Consider the following 10,032-nt stretch of genomic DNA (forward strand, 5'->3'; position numbering starts at 1 on the left):
CCCGTTACAAATAACCTGTTATTCGTAACGGACAGTTTGACTGTCCATTACAAATAACCCGTTATTCGTAACGGACAGTTTGACTGCCCGTTAAAAAATACAATTGAAGCCAAATTAAAAAAAAAAAAATGCAGCAGGTGATACCTGCTAGTCTGCCAACCTGTATGATGCCAAATCTTTAATAACTATAATCAATATTTAATAATAATGGATGTAAAATTTAATTAATTATAAAATCAATAATACAACTTTCACAAATGTCCAAATTGACTTTACAACAATTCGCTAGCATGAGTCAAAAGCTACTGCATAAATAATACTTTGTAATACAACATGAAAATTTAAACAAGTTTCTATTCCATAGTAGACTAAGAACTTAAAAGATCTATAGAATTTTATGCTCTCTTGATGAAGCTTGCTTAACAAATTTTGTACAGCCATATCTTCCACCCTTTTTAGCAACGATTCATGATTTCTGTCCAAACGGACTTGAAAAAAAAAGGTCAAACTATAAAAGTGGATGAAGAATATCAAATGAAAATACGAGTTAAATAGGAAATATGGCACAAAGTGTACTGATTTGCTTAGAAAAACTAGCCTATAGTACAATATTCAAGGCCAGTGAGGAGAAAGATAAAGGAAAATCAAGTTAGTTATCACTTTACAACCAAGGGAAAATCAAGTAAGGGTTACACAGTTACCACAAGTGAAATATAACAGTTAGACAGAAAATATCATGATAGGAAAGAACATGTCAATATTCATGACTTCATGAGTGTTAATTAGGTTAGAGTACAGCCATATAATGGATCAAAAAGTCAATATTTTGCTGTACATCCTAATTGTAAATTTTAATGGATTTTTAAAATCTACTAATCATATACCAATATCACATAGACAAATAGGAACAAACCTGTAGGTAACAGCTTTGTGTTATACAGATCGTCCACTATCTTTTGTGGTAAGCAACAACCACCTGGCCCTCCTGAAAGTTCAAAGCTGAGAAAATCACTTATCATGCAAATTACTTATTCAGTCTGTCTACTAGTAGTTTACCAACTAATTGTCCAACTTTTTTCATGTGTTTTCATATAAAAAAATCATTTAATGAACTTAAGCTATGTGTTCAGAGACGCATGATCCTCTAAACTAATATTAATACACAACAGTGGGCTAAAATGTGAGCTAAGACAAGTCCTACAAAAAGATCATTCTCACCAATACAGAAATTTGAAACTAAAATAAGCATAACAGGTTAATTAGGAGTACAACATGTAGAAAACTAATTAAGACCATACAAGAGACTTGAAGGGGGGGGGGGGGGGGGGAATAAAAATCAAGTCAACCCAATTGAAAAACAATTTTATTCGAACCATTATATACTTCAAGTCTGTCTGAAATAAACATTGAAATTTTCAGCAATCAATAAGCCATTATTAATAATGTGTAATACCCCGTATTTTTATACGTATTTTTCCTAATTAATTATTATTTTCTAAAAAGGGTATTTTAGTAAATTTATTATTTGGAGCCAAAATAATATTTGAAATTTGGCGCCAAAAGTATTTTGAAAACTAATCATTATTTTGGATAAGATTTATTATCCATTTATCCTATTTTAAAAACCGGATTATTTACATATTTCGGATATTTTAGTTAAAGCAAAATAAATTTTTTTAATTAATTAATTATTATGGCCAAAATTACCTAATAACTAGCTAGGATTTTCGGATTTTCCATGTATGGAAAATCTGATTTTTCTTGGTTATTTATTGGTAAATAATTTGTAATTAATTAATTAATTATTTAATTATTATTCTATATTATTTATACAATTATTTTATTCCTTAAAAAAAATCGAGCAAAATATTCCTAAATATAGCTAGAGGAATCCGAAAATTAGAGCTATGGTAAGTTCCATATTTTCGGCCCTCATGAAATATTTTAGGGGAATTTAATTGGTAAAATTATATTTTTAATTATCTCCCAAAATCTCTTATTTTCCTTAATTCCAATTCTCCATCTTTTTAATATCCAATCATCATATTTTCTTGCCATTCATTCTTCTTAATTATTCCCCAAGTAATTCCAATTTCCTTAATATTTTTCATGACATACATACCTTCCATATTCAATTATACACAATCTCTTTAATATCAAAACTTTCCTTAAATCTTTACTCACTTCTCCAAGTAATCCCTTAAACCCTACTTACCATAATTCTTCCTACATTTTCCTACCATAATTCATACACACACTAGCCTATAAATACCCCTTTAATTCATGATCAAACCTCACACTAATTCTCTTCTTTTCTTCTCCTCTTTTTACACAAATCATCCCGTTTATCTTTGAAGCCAATTTTCGGGCACTTCTGGTCAGTTTTTGGGGTATTTCTGTTTCACAGAAGATTGTTCCTCTCAAAAAATCCTTGAGGTTAGTCTCAAGAATCACCCAATTGAAGTTATATCGAAGGAGTTATAGCCTCTGCAAGTTCTGCCTATTCTTTCCAACGAAAATCCAATTCTTCTCTTTTCCTTGGTTTCTTATCTTTTCTTCTTCTCTTCTCTTATTCAATTATTATTATTATTTTATGGGGGATTTATAAAAATTATTATGAGTAGTTTTAATTATATAAAATTAGATTTTTAATGATGTTTATGAAAATTAATTTAAAAGGTTCATGTACATATAGTTGGGGGGTTTTTAAATTAATTATTGTGATTATTTGTTAACCTTATATTGATTAAGGTTATATTTATTTGTAGGGTGTGTTCGATCAAGAATCTTGAGGTTCCTTTTGTGTGTTTTTGCTAAGCGAGGATCAAGGTACGTTAGGTGGTTAGATACCTTGAAAAAGATTGGTTTGAATAAGCATGTTTGAATGATTTCTTGTGATGATTGAATTAAATTGAATTGAATTACGATGATGAAATAAAAGTATGTTTAAGTAAATTGGTTTTGATAAATTAATTGGAGTATTGATTTTATATCATGCTTTGAATGATCAAAATTATTATTCATGTTTTAAAAAGGTTTGATATTGAAAGCATGTTGAATTTAATAAAGGAGTTTGAATTAATTGGAATTATTGGATTTAAAAGAGGATTTATTGAATCATTGAATTAAATTTATTATTAATGCTTTATAAGCATGTTAGTAATCCCACTATGCGGATTTGGTTTATTGATAAGGCCTTGGACTTTGTATGACCGGGTCTTTCCTCAAGAATAGCCTTGTAACATAAGGAGACTAGTTTGGGGGGTGTGCACACTTGGAAGAGGAATTGTTTTAATTGGTTTTATTGGTTTATTATTGAGGAATTGGTTTTTAATATGAGGAATTGATTTTAAAATAATTGGTATTGGTTTTATTGATTATTGATATTGGAATATTAAGAATCGGTTTTGAATCATGAGTTTGGAATTATTGGATTAACTATTGGAATTGATTTCAAAAGCATGTTTGCAAATAAATTGAGTTTAATTATCTTACACTTACCGTACTTAGCATATTTTGCTAACCCGTATTTCTTATTTGTTTTGGTTCACCCTGTTTACCGTAATGGTAAGCAGTGTTATTTCAGGTGGAGTGAATAAATTAATGCATTGGAGTCCCGGGATTTGGTTTCATCTAAATTAGGAGTTTTGGTCTTGTATTTAAATTGAGTACTCATGACATTGGTTTCTATTTATAGTTATTATTAATTAAGAAGAGTTTTGAAGTTTCCGCTGCAAAGTATTGATTTATTTAGTGAGTGTGAGTAGCCTTGCGTAATCACGCGGCGGTAATACGCCTAAGTCTATCTCTACGGTATAATTATACGTATTATTCTAGTATTTCCGTAGAGAGAGATTTGGGGGTGTTACATAATGAGCTTAGGATATTGGATTAAAACCAATAGAACCTTACAAGACTAAAATTATTGACAAAAACTAATTAAAATCCATACATATTTCTACTTTACCATCACTATTTCGTGAAATTGAATATAAAAACAGCTAATAAAAAACCTAAAGAAAAGGCCACCGAGTTACTGAAAAGACTCAGTGTTCAATCTGCTAGCATATGGATAACATGAACATTATACAAAAGCAATCTAACTGGAACTAATATGCTTACATGTTGACCATCAGTCATATAGCAAAAATGATGCTCAGCAGAAACTTGTTTAGAAAATATGCGACAGGTTCAAGTTATAGGTAGAGTAAAAAACTATTTAAGAGATACTATTCTTAGACATATATCATTATTCTTGGATGGAGAGTATTATTTTCAAAGGTATAACTAACACATAAAGTCAGATTTGATTATATTTCAATAATACATGTATGTGCTTCAGCATGACATATACATACCCCAAAATGGCAGTATATCTCGCCCATCATGTTATCGTATTGATAAGCTTTAATTTCAATCAAAACAAGTTTTAACTACTACCTAAGTCAAAGTAATTCAGCATTCTACTTAATTCTCATTTCATCAACATAAATCTCACAATAACATAATCAATCAACAAATCCAAACTATCTAAAAGATTCAGTTGTAGCACAAAAATATAATTTAGCCCAGAAACTTGAAAATTTGCAAGTTCATAAAAAGACCTAGAAATATAAATTGATAAGAGAATCGATAAAAAGTAGAAAATTAAACTTACTTACGCATCTACCTCCAAACCTTCTTCAGTTCTCCTTGGCACTAGTGGCACGCCTTTTGAACAAAGAAATACCTGTAACAAACACCTGAAATCAATAAAGCTAACACTTATAAAAATCAAATTGTACCACCATTAAAGCAAAACTTGAAAAACGTCATTTTTACCGTCTTTATTATCTCAATAAACATTAATCCAGTCCTCAAAAACCATCATATCTTCAAGATCCAACAAAATTCATTATAAAAACTTAGCTGAAAAGATTAAAAACCAAATAGATGATTAAATATATCATACCTTAGAGAAAAAGATAAGAAATTCTTCTCTTTGTTTCGAATCTCTAACATAATCGCGCAAAAATGAAGAAAACAGCTTGAATTCATTTCCGCTCCATCAATCTCTAACACAATAGTCAAAAATCATTTCCGCTCCATCAATTTCATCAATCTCACCGCCATATCCACTTCTGGGTGGTGAGATTCGTACATCCGACATTCTGAATTGGGTCCTCCGCATGCCATTGATGCGATTCGGAGGACAGAGAAAGAGGGGAAACTAAGAGTTTAATGGGGGAGAGTTGGAGAAGAAGATGATTTTGAGAAGGGCCGGTGGGGAAGCAGCTGGGTTGTTCAAAACAAAAAAAAAATGGAGGAGATTGAGTACATTGAGTGAGGTCGTAAGGAGAAGAGAGGAGAGAGAGATTGAATGAAATGAGAGAGGAGAGAGGAAAGAGAAGGAAGTTTGATGGCTGATGAGGAGAAGTAAAGTGTGAAGCCCTAATAACTAATGGGCTCCTCTCATCAGCTGGACCAAGTATTCGTAACGGGCCAATGATGTCCGTTATAAATAATATAGTATTCGTAACGGGCGGTATTTTGCCCGTTACAAATAATATAGTATTCGTAACGGGCAATATTTAGTCCGTTACAAATATTATATATTTGTAATGGACTGTTATTTTGACCGTTATGAATATGTTTAACATAACGGGCATAGCCTTGCCTGTTATAAATAGCCCGTTACAAATGACAATTTTTCCACTAGTGTTGCCAGCAAACAAGTTTTTTCCCGGGAAGGAAAATTATGGATAATATTGTGATTGTGCAAGAAGTTATCCACACGATGAAGAATAAACAAGGCTTAAAGGGTTTCAAGCAGGCAATTAAAATTGATTTTGAGAAAGCCTATGACCGACTTCGTTGGGATTTTATTTGGGACACTCTTATGGAGATTCGCTTCCTTATTCTTCGAGTGGATGTTATTATGGAATGTATCACAACCCTAACAATGAAAGTTCTATGGAACATTGAACCCACACAATGTTTTGCACCGTACCTAAGCGTGCATCCGTCGAGGGGACCCACTTTCCCCTTATATTTTTGCCTTGTGTATGGAGCGATTAAAACAAATCATTGAGGAGTCTGTTATTCTTGAGCAATGGAAGCCGATAAGAGCGAGTAAATATGGGCCGAAATTGTCAAATTTAGCCTTCGCGGATGACATAATACTATTTGTGGAGGCTTCTTGGGACAAAGCAGAAAATATGAATAGGTGCCTTGCTCATTTTTGTGCAGCGTCTGGTCAGAAAATCAGCTTCTCAAAGTCCAGAGTGTATTTTTCCCGAAACATGGATAATCAGAAAAAAGTGGATATTTCTTCCTCTCTAGCCATTGAAGAAACACATGAATTTGACACTTATTTGGGAATGACAACTCTCACTAAAGGGTAACAAGAAATACCTTCGGGTATCTGTGTGAAAAAATTGATAGAAGATTATCTGGCTGGAAATCAAAGTACCTTTCTTTTGCCGGGCATATTACTCTAGCAAAATCAACTGTCACAACTATGGCTTCGTATGCTATGAAAACAGTGAGAATTTTGAGAACCATATATGATGATATTGACAAAAGAACGAGAAGTTTTATTTGTGGTGGTGATGAAGAGAGGAGGGAATTCACCTCCTTTCTTGGGAAAAAAATTAACTTCCACGAGAATTTGGTGGTTTAATTTGCGTATTCGCTCTTCTAGATAAGCAAATATGGCTTTCCCCACAAAGCTAGGATGGAGAATGCTCACGGAGCCTAATGCCCTTTGGTCTAGAGTGCTTCGAAGCAAATATTGCAAGGGAAGGTGTGATGTAGATATGTTTGAGCCTAAATCAAACATGTCCAATGTTTGGAAAGGGATCACTAAGACTGCACATGTTATTTCTCAAGAGGTTAGAACTGTAGTGAGTGATGGAGCTAACACTCTTTTTTGGGATCATAGATGGGCTGGAGATTTGATCTTAAGAGAGTGTGCAATAGCAACCATACCTCTTGACATTGAAGGAGCCAAAGTTCGATCAAGAAATGTGGGAAGAAGAAGTGGGGTGGAGATGGGATTTGTTCGCTGATCTGCTACCTCGAGAAAAGTTAAAAGAAATCGAAACTCACTCCCTTCAAAAGAATCCTGAAAGAGGTGATTTTATTTACTTGAGACATGGTCCTAAAGGCAAATTTACTATCAGATCTGCCTTCCAAATTATTAGAAGAGATGAGGATGGTGTAGAGGATGGAGCATGGGATTTAATTTGGAGATTAAGAGTCCAACAACGTGTTCGTGTGTTTTTGTGGCTGGTTATGCATGAAAGAATAATGTGTAGTAGTGTTAACAGGTTTAAGAGAAACTTACAGATAATCCTTGTTGTAAGTTATATAATGAGGTTTAAGAGAGTGTAATTCATGTGCTGCGTGACTGACAGGCTTTAATCGTATCACCCAATCAAAAGTAATTCCTAAATCCTCTAACTAATGCAGATAGGGAAGTAGGGTCGAATCCACAGGGAAACGAGTCTTTCTATTTCTAATTAATCTAAGCAATCTAAATTATTAAGTAACAAAATAATATAATAAAAGGGAAACTAAACTACTAAGATTAAGGGTAGAGAAAATCAAGGAATAAAGGCCTAGGGCATAGGGCATAGGTTCACCAATAAATAACATTCGAGGGTAAAACATAATAATCAATCATCAATGCATCAATTAATCAGATCATAAAGGGCTTTCGCTACGTATTACAATCACAGAATTAATCTACCGGTGTTAAATCTCATCTCTCGAATCTCGACTTAACCATTTATAAATTAACCTGCCTATTGAAACTAAGCCTAAATATCAATTCTCATCTCTCGAATCTCAAATCAATATTGCTAAACTCATACATAAAAGATCTGCGCAAATATAGTTGCATAGCATTAAATCAATCAATAGGAAATTAATTAAGCATTGATAATCAACAACAATAAATTACCCCTTCATATTATTTATGGATCCCCATAAACCCTAGAAAGAAAACTACTCACACATAATTAAATCTAAACTAAACAAAGCAATAAAAGGAGACATGATAAGGATCAAAGCAAAGAAAATAAGTAATAAAGGAGAGAAGAGATAGTACCAAAACAAGGAAATATAAAATTGCATAAACCAAGAGTTTAAAGAGAAAAACAAGAGAGAGGAAAATCTAAAGTTTAATTAAAAGAGAGAGAGAAAGAGAGTAAGAAGAACTTAGAGAGAGAAAGAGAAAAGAAAACTAAAACTAAACTAAAAGGAAAAAAAAGAAAACTAAAACTACCTAATCTAAGGCTAATCCCCCTAACCTACGTACTACTACTCCTTTTATATGAATTATATCTAATGGAGTAATAGGAAAGTGAGTTTGATAGAAAGTCAAACTACTACTCCTAAACCCACTAAAACTACCTCCTAAACCGACACAATCATCAATCATCAGCAAAACCAACTGAGCGGCCCAATTGTGTAGGCCCAAAATTACTGAAGGTGTCCGCCCGACCGGGCCTGGCCTCGCCCGATCGGGCCCGGTCAGCTGGAGCTACGAGCTGGGCCTTGTGGCTTCTTTTGCTTAGGGCCCATTTCTTCTTTCCTTCATACTTGGTGCCCAATACTTGATTGGTCCATGATAATAATATAACATTGAAACTTTGCACCTCTTTACTTAATCGAGCTCTTAATCACCGAACAAAATTCCTTTAATTCGGTCTTGGGCTTAAAATATTTGGTCATAAAATACGATCCATCTCCAATATCTTTGTAGTGCTTCAATAAGCTCGGGAATTGTCATAATTCTTCAAATTCCGACAAAATAATACCAACACTACAAAAACACTAGAAAACGTATATTAGTAATAAAAATAGCTCTGCAGAGCTCAAATAAGCACAAATATGACCATGGGACGGGGAATAAAAATATATATATAAAATAGACTCATCAGTGACTCCAAGGCAGCTCGTGAAGTTTGGAGGTAGTTTGGTGGCCTAGCGTTTGCAAGAGATTTTCGAGCAGGTACTTTAAAGCAGTGGGTAATTAGAAACATCAAGGTGCAAGCTAGAAATGACATGTCACCAGAAATATGGCCTACCTACTTTGCGATTGTGGTATAGTGGATATGGAGAAGGAGGAATGTGGTGACTTTTGATCGCACGAAAGATATGCCTATTGATATGAAACAATTCTTTTTGGATCGCTTTGAGGGAGTTTTGAGAGTGTTGGGGGATGATAGAGTTGCATCCTCACAGCTGCCAATAGCTCGAAGGGAGGCTTATATCAAGTGGAAAGCTCCTCCAGTTGGATGGCATGCCCTCAACACTGATGAACTGCTCTAGAAGTATTTGCTTATGGGCCTCGAAATTTTATAAAAAATTTGAACATTATATACTCTGTATAATTCGAACATTATATACTTCGCAATATACTATGTATAATGTATGCAATTAAATGCAATTTTCATAAATTACTATTACCTATTACATCCTTAATGGACTCTGTTCAAGCAAAATTACTATTACAATAATTATTTAGGTAATATATGCAGTACTTGTTATTGAAAAAATGGAAGATATAATATCTTATAGTAAGAAAAAAAAAAAGATGATTGTTAACTGCACGCACCAAGGTTAGATCTCTAAACCCCGTGCATAAAAGCTCGCTACTACACCCACCACTGCTCCATCTTATTTTGTATGATTAAATATATCACACAATCACTACTAAAATTCGGGAATATTGCGACTGTTTCATTGCGACCGTCGTAAAAACGGTCGCAATTTAAATTAATTACGACCGTTTTATAGCCTGTCGTAATTTTTATTAATTGCGACCGTTTTGTTTTATTATTGCGACCGTTATAACGGTCGTTACAATTATATGACTTTATTTTTTTTAAAAAAAAATAATTACAACCGGTCGTAACAGTTTTTAAAACAAATTAAAACAAAATCGATTTTGCTTTTGTTAAACAAGGGGAAAGGGAAATAAGAAAGAGAAGAAGGGGGAAGAGGGTGAACCACGAACAGCGAAAAGAAGCGGTCGCTGCTCCT

General features: G+C 33.4%; 1 long non-coding RNA gene across 1 annotated transcript; it reads right to left on the reverse strand.

The window, feature by feature from the left end:
* Window positions 1–205: 205 nt before the first annotated feature.
* Window positions 206–5,394, reverse strand: LOC145587457 (uncharacterized). The gene is made up of 3 exons (XR_014101269.1): window positions 4,952–5,394; window positions 4,658–4,742; window positions 206–985 (listed from the first exon to the last, which is right to left on the reverse strand). It is a non-coding gene; the product is annotated as an uncharacterized LOC145587457 (long non-coding RNA).
* Window positions 5,395–10,032: the final 4,638 nt, after the last annotated feature.

Source organism: Chenopodium album, chromosome 17, assembly GCF_948465745.1.
Source record: "Chenopodium album chromosome 17, dcCheAlbu1.1, whole genome shotgun sequence".
NCBI classification, from domain to species: Eukaryota; Viridiplantae; Streptophyta; class Magnoliopsida; order Caryophyllales; family Amaranthaceae; genus Chenopodium; species Chenopodium album.